The 19595-nt window shown below is 43.3% G+C and overlaps 1 long non-coding RNA gene across 4 annotated transcripts; it reads right to left on the reverse strand.

Annotated features, from left to right (window-relative positions):
• Positions 1-1423: 1423 nt before the first annotated feature.
• LOC137856383 (uncharacterized) lies at positions 1424-19305 on the reverse strand. Of its 4 annotated transcripts, none has more exons than XR_011096409.1 (3): positions 17680-19305; positions 12635-12883; positions 1424-2952 (listed from the first exon to the last, which is right to left on the reverse strand). It is a non-coding gene; the product is annotated as an uncharacterized lncRNA (long non-coding RNA). The 4 variants fall into 4 exon arrangements; XR_011096410.1 differs by lacking the exon at positions 1424-2952 and adding an exon at positions 5217-6226; XR_011096411.1 differs by lacking the exon at positions 1424-2952 and adding an exon at positions 6233-8035.
• Positions 19306-19595: the final 290 nt, after the last annotated feature.

Genomic DNA, 19595 nt, shown 5'->3' on the forward strand with positions numbered 1-19595 from the left:
CAAATCTTGTTTTGACTAGTTTTCACAGACTTCTTTACTGGGCTTGTTCACTGCTATGAAGGCTATTGCCTAGCAGAGATCTGGAGCTCAGCAGAGCTGGTCAGGGAAAGAGTTTTCTTCAGAAAAAAAAGTATAGATTTTTTTTTTTTTTTAGTGAAATTTTAATGCACACACACACACACACACCATTTCAACTGAAAAACAATTATTTCAACTCTGAAATTCTCTCACCATGTCTCACTGGCATTTTGGCCAGATGATTATTGTTCCTATTTGCTTAACTTCATTATAACCCTGCTGACAATCTGAGGTGTGTGATGTGAGGTCTTCCCAGCAGGTTCAAAGAAATATCTATTCTCTTGTCCGAGGCACTGACACAAGCTCATCTCCAACACAGTGTGCAAAATTTCTGCTTCATAAAAGATTATTTCACATGAAGACAAGTGCAGAAAAGAACTAGCAAGATGAAGTAGGGACAGGATAGCTCAGTTTAATGTTACAAAATGAAGATTGAAAATAAATTTTAATTGCTTACTGCTGCAGCACAGTAGAGGGAAGAAGAAGAGAAAGAAGAGATCTGTAACGTATGGAATGATATTAGCAGAAAACATTGAATTGGTCTAAGTGCCTCATGATTAATATTGGGGTGGAAATAATAGGACAATTTAAAAAACAACAGAAAAAAGCAGAGTTCTGGAGCAGTTTTTTGAATGGATCAATAAAGACAAGAAACCCAGTAAGTCTGAAAATGGATTATGTGATAGGTCTGCTGTAGCAGCAGGAAGGAGCTCAGGGCACCCAGCAGATTTCTTCCTGTCCCCTGTCCAAGGGCAGGTGCAGCAATGAAAGACACATGACACAGCAACCCCAGATCACAGCGAGTAATGGGGAATGAGTTTACAAATTGAGAATTTTTGAGTCTGAGACTTCCCCCTTTTCAACAAAAGAGGAATTATCCATGGGAAGCAGGCAGGTTCCATGGACATGTTCATTTCTTGACTAAATGAGCATGTTCGTGGAAGCTGTCTGCTGAGGGTAAAAGCAAGAGGAAATGGAAACGTCAGGGTGCGGTTGGGCCTCGGGCTGTGGGACCTACACATCCCACCAGGAATAAAAGTCTCAGGAGAGGAAAGGGTGCTGTTATGAGGTGTTTGGACTAGAAAAAACAGTGTTAAACATAAACCCAGGGTACAGGATGGGAGGCAGAGGGCAGTCCCTGTGGCCGAGGGGCAGCCTTTCTCTCTGGCAAGCCAAATGGCCCGGGGGAGCCAGCCCCAGAAAAGGGGCCCTCAGCCCCCCAACCCTCCTCCTTGTCCATGTGAGAGCATCTTCCAGGCTGCTCCCAACAGAGCTGCCTTTGACCACATGTGGGCCACTCCATTGCAGAGGCTTGCTGAGGTCACAGCGGCCACCACAGCCCCACCTTTGGTCCGGGTCCTATAAAACAGGCCCCCTGCCACTGGCCCACCATTCACTGAGCATCTCAGCCCTCTGACTGCCAGCTTGTGAGGCAGGAAGGAGACCAGAAGAGCAAGGCGAGCAGCAGGACTCTTGGTGTGTGAGGACAGCCATGCAGTCCAGTGAAGCACCAGGAGGGAATGCACCTGACCAGAAGGAGAGATGTCGTGGGTGGAGGGATATCACTGGTGGCACAAGAGACACCAGTGCCTGAGGGACCTCTAGTGCCCAGCCCACAGACACATACAGGTGGTACCACTGGCACCACAATGATGCGGGGAACAGGCTGGCCTTGCCATAAGAGCAACGGTGATGTGGGATGAAGGCAGGAGCATCAGGCAGACAGCCAGGTGGAGCAGAGGCATGCTCATTGTCCAGAACACAGTGCGGGACCCTGGCAATAAAGAACTCTGTTGCTGATTCTCAGGGCTTGTGGGAGTGCTTCTTTCCCATCCTCCAGCCCTTGTGCGAGAGGTGGCATCCCTTCTGCACAGAGCCTCGAGAAAGAGCACCCAGCTCCCTTCGGGCTGCTGCGCTGGGGTGACAGGAGTCCCTGAGGGCCACCATGCACCTTTAACACTTGTGAAAATAGACTGAGGGGTGAAAATAGTAGTGCATAAGCGATTATAGGTGGCTAATTTCTTACATTAGAAGTGAGTTTTTATAGCTGAGTAATTGATAATGACAGACATGGAGAAGGCTGAGGTACTCAACAACTTCTTTGCCTTTGTCTGCACTGGTAGGCGGGCTTCCCAAGTCAGTAATTTCCCTGAACCCGCAGATGGAAGCTGTGGGATCAAAGTCCCACCCGCTGTAAGTGAAGAGCAGGTTCAACACCACCTGATGAATCTAAACAGGCATTCGGGCGATGTCCCTGGTGAGTGGAAAAAAGGAAATGTCATGCCCCTACTCAAGAGAAGGAAAAAGGGTCTGGAGAGTCATTTTTTACTGTTTTTCAATTATTTTGATCACTATATATATAAAAGAAGAAATGGAGTTTTATCCGCTGCAGCATATTCCTTCTCTCCTACTTGCCTTGACTTGAGTCACAGAAAGCTCTGTACATCTTATGCACCTGTAATAAAATTTCTTCTTTTTGCGTCCTCTGACATCTTCCACATTTTTGTCACCTACAAGTGCCTTGGGAAATGTAGTTCAACAAGCTTGAGTTTGCACAGAATTCAGCTGTGCTTTATTTCAAACAGCTTTTTAAAAGTTTCCCTTTTACACAGGGATCTCAGCCACAAAAATCAGATTCGGTTTGTGATCTCATACTGCCCACTGGCCAGGAGTTGCTCCAAAAATGTTCCATAATTCTGGGTTGCAATGCAGCTTTTAGGTGATGTCAGCTAGTCAAAAAAGCAAGCCCATGTACATATACACAGATGTACAACATGCTTCCTGCTGCAGAAGGAAACAGGATTCTCCATGCCTGGAAGTTTCTGTGGGAAGCAGCAGCTCTCTTTCAGTGCATCCTTGCATCTCAGATCCTGGCTGAACAAAAAGAATGTGTGCAGATCTGACCCAGACATGATTGATTGCTCTGATTTATCCTTGACGTTGTTGGTTTTTTTATTATTTTTTATTTTTTATTTTTTTCCCCCTCCACACTCTGCTTTTCCTGCTGTAGCTGCCAACTGATTTAGTGGTCTGTGCTAACTCAGAGAGACTGTAAGGTCATTTTTACTGTCTCTCTCCCACACTGTGCCTAATGATTTGGAGTCGCAGCACCCTTGCCTATAAAAGGGAACATAAAGCAGTGGGAATTGCTGCCACTTGCTGTGCCTGTCCTCAGCAGAGACAGGGAAGTCTCCATGCACAGATAATCCTGTTTATGTTTTGCAGTCCACAGGGACTCTTCTCTATTCAGAGTAGAAAGGAAAAATGATCCCTCCTCGCTCTGTCAGCACAGTCTCAGAGAAAACTTACAGGTCACTGCCAACGGGATGAAGACATTTTTACCTGTCTAGGAGTAAAAATAAGGGGACTGGAGTTTGTCTTGGGGCAGCCATGTTGATCTTTGCTATCATTTGCTTTTTACAGAGGTTAGCAATGGACAGAAAAATCCTTACAAGTAGGATCCCTGACCTTCCCAGTGACCAAGGTGCTCATTTTCAGATTCTCTGCTGCCCCATAAAACTGTTACTGCAATTAATCAAATAGAAACATCCCCACAGAAGCATCTCAGTTTTTGAGTCAGCCTCATAATTAATATTCAGACACGGTCCTGAGTGTCTTGTAAGCACTTGGATTTTTTTTCTCCTCTTGGATGTTAGTTATGAAGCTATCTAATCTTCAAATACAGACAGAACTTGTGTGTTCTTCAACTGTGTTTGTTTTTGCTTCAGTCGTTTTTTTGTTTTTTTTTCATTTTAATTTTTCTGTTGAGCATATCTTCAAACTGCTGTCATTTATTGACCTTCTCATGGCATAAATTTGTACAACATCCCCAAACCCTGCAGCAAAAGAATGCTATTTAATCTGCATAGCCAAAAAGTCACAAGTAAGGAGGACCTATAATGAGGGCTGTCTCTAAAGCTTTAACTTGACCCCAAAGGCAGATCTATCATTTTACAATGACATGATCATACACTATTTTTCTCCAGAGAACTCCTGAGTAATTTACCACTTGAGGAGTGCTTTCATTTCTGTTGCTAAGCGTCTGAGTCTGAGCCTTGTGTGGGGCCATCAGACTGACTTATTTGCTGCACAAGACTCAGTTGGAGGGCTGTGGAAGGACAACCTCTGTTTGTCCCATCCCATCCCTTACCACTGACCCCAAGTATATCCAGTTGTTTTTTTACCAAAGCCTGGAGATGGTTAGAAGCCCCAGATACACTTGGTTCCTACAGTTGGCTGAAAAGGGGGGGAAAGAAGTGTTTTTAATGCCCTCCTGCAAGGACAGTCACACACACTTGCCCCTTCACAGACACCAGATACTCCCTTCAGAAATCCATGTCCTTATGCATAGAACCAAGTAAATACTGTCACAGGATATATTGAGTTGGAAGGAAACCAGAAGGATCATCAAGTCCAACTCCTGGCTCTACACAGGACCACCCAAAAATCAGACCATGTGTCTGAGAGTGTTATCCAAATACTTCTTGAACTCCCACGGGCTCTGTGCCATGACCACCACTCTGAGGAGCCTGTCCCAATGGCTGACCACCCTCTGGGTGCAGAACCTTTCCCTAACCCCCAGCCTGACCCTCCCCTGTCCCAGCTCCATGCCATTCCCTCGGGTCCTGTCGCTGTCCCCAGAGAGCAGAGCTCAGCGCCTGCCCCTCCGCTCCCCTCGTGAGGGAGCTGCAGGCTGCCGTGAGGCCTCTCCTTAGTCCCCTCTTCTATAAGCTGAACAAAACAACCTCAGCAGCTCCTCACACATCTTACCCTCTAGACCTTTCACCATTTTGGTGCCCTCCTTCCAATGGTCTCTAATAATTTTATATCCTTCTTATACTTTGGTTTCCAAAACTGCATACAAGTGTCCTTTGCTGTTCTGTGCTGGAAATGTCTGGTTTATCTTGGTATTCCTCATTGCCATGTTAAAGCTGGCCACTTCTGATTATTTGGTTTCCTTGTCAATATTTTTTTTTCTTTCATCTCCCTGGGGCAAAGCAGTGTGGAGTTTATTCCTTCTGACAGAAGGCCAAATCTGCAGTGAATAGTAAGATGACTTCTCACGATGAAATCCCATGGGTGGCTCTGGGGCTGGAGCATGCAGGAACTTCCAGAGCACTTTGTGCTATGTCCCATCCAAAGGGACCTAGACAAGCTAGAAAAGTGGGCCCATGTGAACCTAATGAAGTTCAACAAGTCTAAGTGTGAGGTGCTGCACCTGGATGCAGCCCTGCAGAGAGCTTGGGGGTTCTGGTGGATGAAAGGCTTGATGTGAGCCCGCAGTGTGTGCTTGCAGCTAGAAGGCCAACTGCATCCTGGGCTGGATCATCAGAAGGGTGGCCAGCAGGTGGAGGGAGGGGATTGTCCTCTACTCTGTCCTTGTGAGGTCCCACGTCGAGTACTATGTCTCAGTTCATAGGGCCTTTGGGCTTTTACCTCTGTTTCTGATGTGGTCAGATTGAGAACGCAGTTATGGCTTAAATACTGTGAATAAAAGCTACTCAAAATACGATTTTGTCTTGACGGAAACCTTCTGTGGCTCTCTGGCCTATGGCCTCTCATGGAAAGTGAGTCAAGGATAGCAACTTCCCCCAGAATGGACTTCAAGACTGTCAAGGGCAAGCAGGGAAGAATAGTCAAAGCACTGGAGGAAATAATATTCCTGGTGTTTGTTGACAATTTGGATGCTATGTTTTGGCAACACTCATAAATAGAGGGTCACAGCAGCCTGAAAACAAGGCTCCAGAACACTGTCAGAGATTTGCCATACTGGCTCCCAGGAGGTTGCCTGTGTCACCAGCACAGGTAGATGCAGCAGCTCTGCTGCACTGCTGCTGCTGGCAGGAGAGGAGCAGGGTGAACCTCTTTTACTGCCCACTTCTCATTTCACTCATCAAGCCCACTGTTACAACGCAGAGCTCGTGTCCTGCTGTCCTGAAGACAGTAGATGGTGCTATTGATAGCACTATTCATGCACATGTTTATCAATGAACGTATACTCAGATGACTAATATTAAATGCTTCATGTTTTCCTCGTATTCATCATCCCAGGGAACCTCAGGGCACTTGCACAAGTTCAAAAATAGCATTTTTGTGTCAGGCCATGCTTGACCTTGGTGAAGCCGCCCTTTTATGTGTCCCCACAGACCTGCTCCAGAGAGAAAACAGGGAAAGATAACAGACTGCTGATAAGTAGCAAAGAGCCTTGTTACGCCGAGTCTCACTGAGACTTTAAGGATAATTTCAGCAAGGTGCAAACAGCCAGGTCAGAATCTGGCAGGGCTAATCTAAGTGAAACTAATCTCCCAGTTTTACAAGAGAGTCTTTAACAACTTGAGGTCAGGCTGTCATCTCCATAATCACTTGGGAAGTGCTGCTCTCAAAAGGCTGCACTGATTACCCCATTGGTACATGAGGGCTGGCTCTGCTGCTTTTCAGAAAAGGGACTTGTGGTCTTGGTCTCATTACAGTAATTGACTATTATTACTCACAAAGTAGCAGATTAGGGAAAAGCCCTGGATCCCAGTGGGGTAGATGCTGTGCAAAGACAGCTTTTGCCGGAAACAATTTACAAAGGCAACCCTCCTCCCCACCCCCAGCCCGCAGAAGTGAAACAACATCAGCAGTATCAAAACGTTGAAACCACTCATTTCTGACTCCCAGATCGGTCATGTTTACAGGAACCAGATAAGCTTTTCTACCCTGTACAAAGCTGTCATTACAATCAAGAAATGCACATTCTAGCAGAGAGGCTAATGAAGGAATGGGCCAAGGTACACAAAGAATTGTCCCCGAGTAACATGGAACCAGCACACAAAGTACCAAGACACTCTGCAAAGTGTTTTGTATCATCAGGCTTAGAGAAAGACATCGGAGGCCCCATGTCAGAGCCTATAGGAAAGACAACACTTATCTGAGAGGAAGAGATGCTCAGAGTTGAGTTTCAGCTTGTCTGCCCACCTTAAGTCTTCTGTGTTCTAAAATCAGTGCTTCAGGCTTTCCAAATGAATCCAAACAGACACATCCAGCTTTGTAAACTGCATACCAAGCATGGGAGGGTCAGTCTGGTCCAGCTCCTAGTTCTCCTTAAAGTCACCACTCTTAGGTGTTCTCTTATTTTCTATCATTTTCCTTTGCTAGCAGCAATTCTTTAAATTGATCTTTGAATGTGTACAATTTTGTACTCTGTAGATGTCTCAGAGAAGATTTAAATAGCAGCAGATTGTGTTTCAAGCATTTCACATTGGTGGAAATTAAAGGCCTATTTCCTGAAGCTTTTAAATATGTGTTTAACTTTGGGCACATGAGTAATGCTATTGATAACAAGGGGATAATTCATGTGCTTTGCTGTATTGCTGCCCAACAGCTGTGCAGACAATACAAATGGCTTGAGTGATATTCATAAGGTTGTTCTATGTTTTTTTCAAAATAAGACTACAGAAGGTAAATAGGTTGGAAACATGTTTTTTCAAGGGGTAAGGGACCTAGTGACAAAGGACGTAGAAAAGGCTGAGGTATTTAAACTCTTCTTTGTCTTGTTCTTTACCAATGAGACCAGTCTTCAGCAATAAGGTCCCTGAGACCTGAAGGAAACTAGAGCAAGGAAGACATTCTGCTCATTCTGCCATTCTCAGATGCTTGCTTTTGTGCAAAAAGTCCTTTCTGTTGACAACTACACTAAGGATGGTTCTGTAGTTTCCTCTTCTTTCACTAAGGCAGCAAATACCTTTTAAACTTGCAGGAAATGCCAGTAAAACTCCTAGAGTACTTTCGGTCCCTCTAGTAAAGGTTGAATCAGATTAACACCAAGATGCTGGGAATCCTGAAGTGGTCTTCGAAATATTGTCTCTATTGGTGAATCAAAGGCCAAGTTATCCAGATGTGACAAATCACCAGCTTTCTGCAGGCCTCCCTTACCATCTGGAGGAAGGTTTAAACTGATGAAGCTGCACAGAATCTCAGAAGAAAAAGAAATGAAGGTTTATATGTCAAAGCAACCATAGTAATAGTATTAGTCTTTGACAGGTTTCAGTGAATACCCTCAAACTCATCTCAGCCATTTTCCAGCCATACCCATTCAGTTCAGCCTCTAATTCTAACATCTGTTGTATACAAAGTGTATATGTGTGTTATTTTCATGAATACTGAATTTTGCCCTAAACCTTCACAACACCAGAAGTATCAGACTAGTACCCATGCAAGCCCTGCATTAGCAACAAAATATTTGAATCAACATTTACTTCTGTAAGTCAAAACCAGCATCTTTTGCAGGGAAACTGAAAATAAGAAACATTGCTAGCAGGTCTACAGAAAGGCCCTTTGTGAAGTGACCAGATTAGCAGCCTTCAGGTTGGCTGTTAGTGGCTTCGTTTTTCCCTTATGGCCTAACACAGAGGTGGTCCACCACTACTCAAGGCAGAGTGGCTTGTGATTTTGTTACACTACCAGCATGGAAAATGGATGCTGCCAACAGCAGCTCTCTCTGTGCAGAAGACCACACAAAAACAAGCACTAGGAGATTTTGTTCTATCAATATGAATGCTCCCTCTGCTGGCACCAATGCCCGTATCATTGTTTTCGTCTTTGGAAGCCTCAAACATTGTTGAGAAGTGAGTCAGTAAACTTGATTTTCTCAGGCCCTGGAGTTTAGGAGCCAAAATTTGAGTTGCAGTTGTAAGCTACTCTTCATTTAAAAGATACTTGTACTCATGAACAATGCTGAATATTGCCCTCCCCTTAATTCAAAAGAGGAGTCAATATTAGAGAGAACTCCCACCTAATATTTCTTTTTTCCCCCCTCCGAATTCCCAGTGATATAAGCAAACAAGAACAAAGAAAAAGCTAGGCTGAGCCCCAGCTGATTCATAGCACTTGCAAATAAACATTAATAGCATGCATTGTAGCCTAATTCTGCCAGCGTTAAGTATCAGTAGAGCCATTGCTGAGCTGAACTACATAGAGGCTGGGCTTTGTGCAGTCGACATTTTGTAGAGTCAGTCCAGCAAGACAAAAACTGTTTTCTAACTCTAAATGTCATGGCTAAGCAGTCTGAGAGAATAGCCTTCCAGGTACTAAATGGATGTAGTTCCACTGAAGCAGATGTTAGGAAATCAGCTAAATTTCTGCTCAGTACAATAGTGAGTTCAGTGCTTGCTTTTCCTTGTTCATCAGTTTTAATTTCAGTTTCAGCTATTCGTTTCTACAGAGGGAAGAGTAGGAACAAAGTTTGCTACACTGAATGAAGAAGGATTTAGTGAAAGTGTCACAGAGTGTACATGTTACCTCTTCACTTAACACGAGCAATTACTTGACTGTATTTGACCTGTCTGAAGTGGCTTTGCAGTTATGCACAATATTTTACCTCCTGATTACAGGTTTCTGAATCACGTAGGAAAAAATATAGAGGCACAAAAATTAGAAAATAGTGAAAAGTAGTTTATATGCACCATCATGGAGACGTAATGATTTTCTGACATTGCTTTAAATGCTTGCGATGGGCAGTACTGACACAAAATAAATGGCAAACTATACAGGATTAGCTTTGTATACCCACTGGACACTTGTTCTGCTTAGCCATGAAGTTGATCACTGTGTAGGTACTGTATCTCTTCCTATCATAGCTGATTTATTAAATTTTTTGCTTATAAGTGCCTGCGCATCAAACCATAAATCACAGTAGTTTGTGTCTCTTCCACAGCCAAGCCAAGGTCCAAAGTACTGGGTCTGGATGACACTGACCTGCCAGAGCTGCTGTCAGGTATTACTGTAATTTCAAAAAAAAAAAAAAAAGGCAACACATGAGGCATGAGCAAAGCCTTGATACCATTGTAGTGCTTTTCTATCAATCATTTCAAAATTTTAATTGCCAAATGTTTGAAAATGAGAAACGATTGTGGTTGTGCAGCCCACTGCAGCAGGGTAAGTAGGAAGAGGCTGAGTATAAAAGTATTTAGAATATGCACAAAAAGAATGACAGCATTTAATGAACTGAAAACGTTGCCTCAGATAGCTGCTGAAATAGCACAGCTCATGGTTTCAGGGGTGGAGACAGAACTGAAGCACTGCAAGGGTACACTTCTAAAAAAACAAAAAAAAAAAACACAAAACGTTAGCAGTGTTTATAACTTCTTTCCATAACTCACTTGTCTGGCTAGAAATAAGAGTTTTAAACAATTACTAAATGTTTATTATTTTCCTGGACTCACTGATTTGGTGGCACTTGTGTTCAGTAGCTGAATCATGCCTTTTCCTTCTTCCAGGGAGAGACCAAGAAACTTGTCTTCTTGGTTTATGCAAGAGATCCTATTGCAAAAATATACGGCCTAGCTCAAACTGAAATAATAAGATTTATAATAACATTGCTGACCATGATGATGTAGTGTGGCCTTCAAAATATAAGATGAGGATGATGATACTTTAATAGTCTTTTAAAAGCAGGCAGCTAACAAACACTGTTTTGAAAGTATTAATTAATACGCAGAACAGCACATATTCTATCCAAATTGGTTTCTTTGATTTCTACAGCTTTTGTATCCTTTTTTGGAAAATGATCTCTAAAGAACAGTGTTTCTGGGGGGGTGGAACAGTTTTCATGATATTAAGAAAACAGGAATTTCAATGCGAAAACCACACAAGCATGCACTCACTGTTCTGTGCACACTTCAGTGTACCTCTTAGGATCAACACGTTGCAGAGCGTACCTTGGCATTAAGGCTGGGTACTGTCTTAAAATCCTTCTTGGAACCAAACCTGGAAACTGATGGGAATATTTAGGGAAGTCATAATGATGGAAAAACAACCTGAAGTATAAGAGACACTTCCAGGAAGCAGAGAAGAGTCAGATTTGGTGATCATGAAATGAGGTCGGAGCTCTGTTTGTAATGAATATGTATCTGGTTCAAACCATGAGAGTTTTTAAATAAATTTTAAATAAATTTTGCTCTGGGATCTTTTATCAAAATAAAATATTTTGTCTAGTTTCCAAAGCACTCCAGATACAACAGTGGACAGCCACTGACATGTGCTGATAGATGGCTGCTGTGGTATCTATAACAGGGCATCTGTCACAAATATCCCGGGGCTGTTTCTCACTGCTGTTGTTTTAAAGATGACAGAACATGTTTTCATTCAGAAAGGTTGTCTATTTATATCCCCTGGACACAGCTTCTTTCAGTGCTCCATGGAAGCTTTAACCGAGCAGGAAGGAGGCCTTTGTAACCTAAAGGATGCTCTCCCCAAAGAAATATCAGGTACAGGCATCTCTGCCTGGGAAGGCATGGGTGGGCAAGGCTGAAGTTAGGGCTAACCCATGAATGTTGTTAACCCACATGTTAACCCATAAATGTCCTTGTATATTTTTGAAACACACTACTCAGATGTGTTGCTGCCTGCATGTTCATCTTGCACACACCACAGGTCAGACACCTGACTACTGTCACCATAGGAAGCCACTTACAAGTTATCTGGTTTTTAATCGAGCCTTAAGCTGACAAAGACTTGTTCCTGACTTTTATTCTGGTGGAAATTTAAGGGAAAAACAACATGTCTTTTTAAGGGAAAGACACAAGGAAAAAAAAGTTTGTGTTTGGATATCTTTTCAATGACTTCAAAAAGGCCAAGATTTTTTCAGTGATCTCAGGGTATTAACACAACTTTCAGGCCATCCCTCTTTTTTTTTTTTTTAATCGATTTCTAATATTTTCACACCCCGTACACCAGAAACAACGATATTATAAATTAATCCAAATGCAGCTATTTGTACCCTCACTTTGTCATCATAGTAAAGTTCTGCCTGAGGAAAATGATGGGCTTGCTCTTCCTTTAGCCCTCCCTGAAACTGCTACCTTAAGGCTATAGATTCACTGCAAGACACTTAACTCTTTATAAAGATACACTAAATGAAAATCTTACTAGGTGTTAAATCAGCAGGATAACTTCATTAAACCACTGCAGGGAAAGGTGCAGAGGAGACCCTCATAGCTTTTGCTTTATGCTCAACAGTAATAACACTAAACAGACATCATCAGTTTGTCCAATTAAAAAACAAGGAAATCAAAATGACCTGTCAAGACTCATTGAATTTCCCGCTTCTCACATCATTTTTTCCTGAATATAGACATATCAGAGGAGTTAAAGATGTGCTATTAATGCCTATAACAAACTTATGTTCACTCATCTAATTATTTCTACGTGCTTCCTTGAGTAGTTGGAGAAGCAATTAGCCAGTAGATTTAAGGAGTATCAAAGATGCAACTAAGAGCTAATGCAGTAGTACACTCCTTCCTTCCCACGGAGACAAATACAGTAAATAAATAAATAAATTGATAATCCAGTGAAGTTTTCTGCAGAGTGGCTATATAATTCAGCCTTGAAACACCCTCTTTCACACACTATCATGGACCACAGACACTTCTGCAACAAGCTGAAGATCTGCAGTAGAAGACAGAAAGCTTTAGAAATCGATGTTCTACGGGGAGGAAGTAGGAGATATTGAAAGAATCATCCCAAACCCACTTGCCCAATGGAATAAACATAATTTAGCCTATGTTTGAAGTACCTTAGCTTCCAGATGCTCAAATCTTCTGGCTGCTTAAACACTGAAACCTTGAGCTTCTCGTCTCCTCAGGGCTTAGGACTTCCACCAGGGAACAGACTGTGCTACTCCTCCATGTTGGGGAGCTTGGGGAGGTGAGGCAGGAGGCTTTGGGGATCAGAGGGAGATCAGAGGCTGGGCTCCGTGTCTGCCTCCTGTGGTGTGAAGATTCCAGGTGTTCAAACAGACACAGCAAACAAGCTCCAACAAAACCTGGGTAGAAACAGTATGCTACATTGGGAACCAATTAAAGGAAGGGGCAGAGACTTTGCAGAGTCTGTACCTGTTTTGCCCCTGTGAGTAGCACTAATAGCCCTATCAGCCTCTTGTAAATGCTCATTCTCTGTGCTTGGGTCTCCAGAAGAAGCTCACTCAGGAGGCTGAGCCCCTTTGTGCTAGGTGCTGTCTCTGTGGCAGTTTTCCCTACCTTTCTGTGCCTGCAGTTTAGGACTGGAATGAGACAGAAGAATGAAAATACAGCCAGAAAGTGAAAAAAAATAGTCAATAAGATGGGCTCCACTGACTCCGAACACTGAATTTATGGTAAAAGATCCGTTAAGATAAACCTCAAAATGTAACAGTGTATGTAGTACCTTCCCCAAAGCACATGGAGTCTGTGGCTCATTGTTCACTATCCACAGGACAGCAGCTTTGCAATTTGGATTCAGGTAGTAGGTGCAGTAGTGTACGGAGTTATTCAGAATCAAAGTCAGTTCATCAGCCTCTATAATGTGAGTGATGGTATTGCTGCAGTCGCTAGTGCTGTGTTCATTAACAGCAGCTGATAATCTGGCCCTTGGGGCTTGATTCAGACACAAATCTTTAATCAACTAAAAACCACACAAGAAGCTGCAGATGTATTTGTGGAGAGCCCATCAATAAGAACAGGAAGAAAGAGGTGAAATTTCTCATGTAATTTTAACAGCTACATTGTTTTTAATTTCTAATCTAACAGCAGTTAAACCCAGGATGTCTCCTCAGAGCAAGCTACACAAACCAGAGTCCCTGTCCTTGTACACAGAAGCAATGCAGTGCAGCTGAGGAGTACGACGCCCATTATTATTCTTGATATGCTGCACTCTCATTACATTCCAAGGGAGCTGTCTGAGTCGATTGCAATGCTCAGAGTGTTCATCACTGCGGACCAGGGGCTGGCTGAACTAAAAGCCAAATACGATGCTGGGGAATAGGTAAATGCAGAATGCAGATTCCTCTGGCATTCAGAAGGAAATTAAGTCACTTAATTTGATTTCCTGGTAAGAGTCTCCCCACAGAGCAGTGTTGATGCGTGTTGGTGCCAGAGATCCTCCAGGAGCAACCACAGTTTGGGAATTTCTTTAATCTGACCATGTCATGGACAAGGATCAGGAGTGATAGGACTTCCAGAGGGCAGTCCTACTGAGAAGATGAAGTATGGGTGGGATTAAGCTGAAGGAAATCCCATTCTCTATGATCCCTACATGTGTTACTAGGAGAAGGACGGACTTTATAGGACATCCCACCTGGCCTGGGCAGGAGGGAGTTGGGGCTTCTTGGGCGAGGTGGTGGTCCCAGGCAGAGCTGGCTGGTGCCCAGCAGCCAGGCTTTTTCCATCCTGTATAAGGACAGTTCAACCAAAGCCCAACATGAAGGCAGCCCTTCTGAACAGGCTGTACTGTAATGTATCCCTACACAACACCACCAAAGATTGAGAGGTGCCACAGGCAGCTCTGAGCTGTGTCATATGTCTTTTAGTGATGCTATTGCAGATTTGTCTGGAAGATGCTGATGCTTAGGCAGATCCACAGACAAGCATTGATTTATGAACCCTTCCAGAAAGCAGCATCATTTAATGCATTTAATTAATAGAGGTTCCCTGCTCATTTTGGCTGCTTAGCAAAAGGATATGAGGACTCTCTGCCTCCACTTACTGGAGACCCAGACTGGAGCGCTTTGCTTTCGGCTGAACTCTGTGAGCAAACGAGCTCAGCCTCTGGAAGGAACTGTAGCAAAGCTACATCTTTCAGACATAGAAAACCTCAGTGAAGAGCCATTCTTCTGCAGGTTTTATCACCAGAAGGGAACCTATCAGTCACCCACCCAGACTGTCTGCCTAATATATGCCAGAGAAACATGTTAGCTAATTTCTGCATCCACTTCACAGGGCTGGAAATTGCTGGTCTTGTCTGAGACACTCCCAAGTGATTCACTTGGGCCATGCTCCTAAACACTCGCACTGATGCTATTTGATTCTTGCCAGCCAGCTTTGCCTCACTATGACTTCCATTCATCATATCCTGGCCAGACCATGAGCTGGTGAACAGCTGAGTGGCTTTAAAAACCACCAGAACCATCTTTGAGCACTTCACGTGGTGAAGGCAACAAGGTTAAAATGCTTGGGCTCAGTAGAGGAGAGGTAAAATATTGTACAATGCATCCACTGTGTGAGTTCAGCATATTCTGGGTCATCTGGTACCAGAGCAGCATAGAGAAAAATATTCTCTTGGACCTGAGGTAACAGAGGGTCCAGGCATTTGCTAAGTGACATGGAAGGTTTTCTCTCAAGGAGCCTTTCACAGACACTAAGGCAAGAAATTAGAAGTCTAGTGCTAGGGTACAGAGCCCCACTTGCCTAGATCACCAGCTGAAATCTACCCACACAGCAGTGCCCAAAACTCTTTTGCCTGATGGCTTTGGGATAGCCTGTAATAAAAGGCGTGCCTAAGTATGTAAGAATCAAGATTATCTTCACAATTGCCAGGTTAGCCATTTTGCTGTCAATTTATACAAAGCGGTATCCTTAGGAAGAGCTATGGTCCCGTGACTAACTACTCCCTTTCTAGTTCACTAGGCAAAGAGAGCTCTTCTGGGGCTGGCGAGCATCACCAGAGACATCTGAGAATCAAACCCTGGACCAACATGTTTGTCCAATTTACTGCAGAGTTATTGATCTTGTGAGCAAGAGGCTGTACACAATCACTATTTCACCACAAGCTAGGAATTCATGCTTGGCTGATGCTCCCTTGGGTTTCAGTGGTTTTCTTAAGGTAGAGCGATACATTTGCAAAATTCTTCAGGAAAGTCATCTTGGAAGAAGGGGGAGCTCAGCCATTAAGTATGCCAGGCATGAGCTGTGGCAGTGGGCACTCAAATATGAAGGCATTTCCTTTGCTAAGAAAACACATTTACCAGTCTGTGATGTTTTGACACTAGCAGCATGCAAGTTGTACAGTTGTGTGGCACTTCTGATTCTCCTGGGCTCTAAGTACAGTTTAATCATTAGTTTGCTGAAATTACTTATTAAGGAGGATGTAAACTTGGTAATTGTGTTGCATAGCTGTGTAGACATAAGGAGGGGCACTCTTCGCAGGATACCTATAGCTTTACAGTGCAAGAGTCCTGCCAAGATCAGCTGTTCCCCTCTTAGTTGTGTCCCTGCCCATGGTGTGTGTGTGTGGGTTGGAATTAAATGACCTTTAAGATCTCTTCCAACCTAAACCATTCTGTGATTCTATCAATACTTCGTAGAAAAATGAGAAGAATTAGATTTTGAATCACTATCCCTGGAGGTCTTCAAAAAACATGTAGACTTGGAGCTTACTAGCATGGTTTAGTGGTGGACTTTAGTACTGGATTAAAGGTTGGACTAGATGATTTTAGAGGTGTTTTCCAACCTGAATGATTCTATGATAACTCATTAGAAGTTAGGAAGGAAAAAATACTTGCTTTGCTTCCAAGAGAAAGAGTTTTTTCCCTTTTGCTTAAGTAAAGAAGAAAATAATGACTCAATTCCACCAGTTTTTCTATGCTATGCCACAGCTAATGTCAGGGGAGGACCAAATTCAGTGCACAGTTATTGGCAATAATCTTTTGGGGCTTAAAATTGATTCTCCAATCAGATATTAATTTGCATTGCAAGAAGTGAAAATCTGCTGCCTGCAGATTTAAAGCATACAGCTGCACCAGTTTACACTGAAGGCACAATTTCAAAGCAATCTATGCAGCTTAGAGAGCTTTTTTTTTTCCCCCCTCTTTTCCTCAAACAGAAATAGAGGCTCTGCAAGGCCAGACACGCTACTTCAGGCCCTGTATGCCAAAGGCCCAGGGTGAGTGAGAAAGAGTTAGCTATCCCTACAACACCATGGCTGGTGCTGCTTACAAGAGCTTTTATTTTGTTTACGTGCAGTGTGTTAGCAAGACACTTAAATAGATGTGTGCTGAGTATTCCAGCAGGCAATGTTTTGTTCCCAGTAAACAACACGTGCAAAGCAAGGATGAGAGCTGAGGCAGAGCTTCATTTAAAAGGCATCTCATTTAAGACAGGTGGCAATCTCACATAACATGCCAAGAACATCCAAATTGCCAGAGCACATTTTTCATTCCTCTATTGGAATCCTAATGCATAAAAAGAGACAATCTCCATTTACATAAGTAAACATTTTTGATTGGCATTTCTCTAATGCTCTGGGAGGTTACCCAGTCAATGTATATCTGCTGCTTGTATCTATCAAAACCCAGCTGACATAATTCTTCTCACAAAAATCAATGAAGACTTACAATAAAGTATCTACCAGGAACTTCATATTTCTTTCTGCAGCTATGTGTCTCTTGGCATGAAAAGAGAAGGAAGCAATAAAACCTCTAGGGGAAATCCTAGCCTTACAGGTTTTTGTGTGCCCCTCTGTTAAGTCCAGACAGCAGTGCTATTTTGCACTCCCTGGGCTTCCCTGAATGGCAGGAGGACAGAAACACACCACAGGCTTAGCTCCTTTATGTTCTTCTTTTACATGGCTCTAACCCTGCCTGTTCTTGCAAAGCAAGAGCCGCAAATCCAGTGCAGCATCCCAAATCTCTTCACTTTCTTAAAGAACCAGAGTCTTCCAAAGAAGCTGCACCTTTCCCTTGCTATGCAATAAATACACAAGGCACTCCAGGAAGTGTGGTGCCTTACCTCTGGATCCTTCCTTTCAACCCAGACCCTACAGGTTCCCCACCCACCAGGTTGAGTTTTCACAACCCTTTAAACTAACCTTAAATACAGTCACCACACAGGCAAGGATTCCACATCTGTCATTACTTGCAGCTCCCCGATCCTCTGAACTGTCCTACATGGTGAGCAATCTTATCAAGCCACCACTGAATACTCTGACATCCCTTCTGAGAGGGAGACTTGCCCACCTTTATACCTTTTGGCAATGCAATCACTACACAGCTGTCACTGTAAACTCCTTCCTATCCTTTAGCTTGATTTCACCTCCCTTTCCCCAGATGCAAGAAAAAAAACAACAAACAAAACACTCACAGCTGCTTCCATTTACATATAACAATACATAAATGTCTGCCCTGACTCTAACTGGCAATGGTTTTCTATCCTAAATCAGAGTAACTTCTTAAATTCAGCTGCGGGAAGGCTTCACCATGCTAGATACTGCAGGAACACAAGCAACCAGCAACTTTGTCCATTTGCTGGAGGATCAGCTCACTACATTTGTTGTGTTAACATCAATTACATAGCAGAAAATCCCTTTTAGCCAAGGTGAAGATGTAAGCTGTTGTCCCTTCTCCCACCCATTTCTGTTAATGAGCTGTTGTACTGGTGAGTACTTGAGGCTTCACCTCAAGTACTGTGTGCAATTTTGAACATCCCCATGTAAGAAGGATGCATAACTGTTAGAGAGTATCCAAAGGAGGGCTGCAAAGATGCTGAAGGGTCTAGAGGGCAAGGAGTGCCTGAGGCCCCTTGGTTTGCTCAGCCCCAAGCAGAGAAGGCTGAGGGGAGGCCTCATGGCGGCCTGCAGCTCCCTCACGAGGGGAGTGGAGGGGCAGGCGCTGAGCTCTGCTCTCTGGGGACAGCGACAGGACCTGAGGGAACGGCATGGAGCTGGGACAGGGGAGGGTCAGGCTGGGGGTTAGGGAAAGGGTCTGCACCCAGAGGTGGTCGAGCACTGAGACAGGCTCCCCAGGACAGTGGTCACAGCATCAGGCCTGCTGGAGTTCAAGGAGTGTTTGGGACAATGCTCTCATATGGTCCGATTTTTGGGTGGTCCTGTGTAGAGCCAGGAGTTGGACTTGATGATCCTTGTAGCTCCCTTCCAACACAGGATATTCTTTCTCTCCAAACAAATCTCTGCTCTGTGTTTTCCTCCCAATTTCCTGCTGAATATGACACACTCTCGGACAGGAACACTAGAACCAAACATCTTTTTCTTCCTAGTATCTGGAAAAGTGATTGGATTTTATTTGTTTATTAAGTATGGGCCCTTCTAAGGAAATAAGCCACAACATTGAAAGGCCCAAATAATTTATTCAAGCAAAGCTCGCAAAACAAACTAAAGAAGTATGAAGTTTTTTTGTTTTTTTTTTTTTTGTTTGTTTGTTTGTTCGTTTGTTTTGTTTGTTTTTTTTTTTGTTTTTGTTTTTTTTTCCTGGAGCTGATATTGGACGTTTTGCAATAGTAGTGAAGTGTGCAGTCAGTGCAGACCAGCAGGTAATAGCAATGTACCTCTGTATGTGCTTGGGTGAATAATACAGAGAAATGGGTCCCAGTTCATAGAGGCTTAAGTCATTGGATCATTGAACAGCCTGGGCTGGAAGTGACCTTAAAGGTCCTCTAGTTCCAACCTCCATGGGCAGGGACACCTTCCACTAGATCAGGTTGCACATTCTTCTTTAACCTGCACTAGAGACAGAAGGGATCGGCTTTGGCCTCCACATCTGTAGCTAGTTTAAAAAAAGCCATGACTTTTTTCTTCTTTTTTTTCTTTTTTTTTTTTTTTCTTTCTTCTTTTTTTCAGGGAGTAGGTTCTAAGGTTTTATGGAAGCTCCAGCTTATTTTATCAAAAGGGATTAGGACCATTGCCGTTGTTCACACTGTCATCAATTAGTTTGCAATAGCTCTTCCAACCAGGTGAGAAAAAAATGCATGGAAGAAACTGGATAGATTTTC

Source organism: Anas acuta, chromosome 4, assembly GCF_963932015.1.
Source record: "Anas acuta chromosome 4, bAnaAcu1.1, whole genome shotgun sequence".
Taxonomy (NCBI): Eukaryota; Metazoa; Chordata; class Aves; order Anseriformes; family Anatidae; genus Anas; species Anas acuta.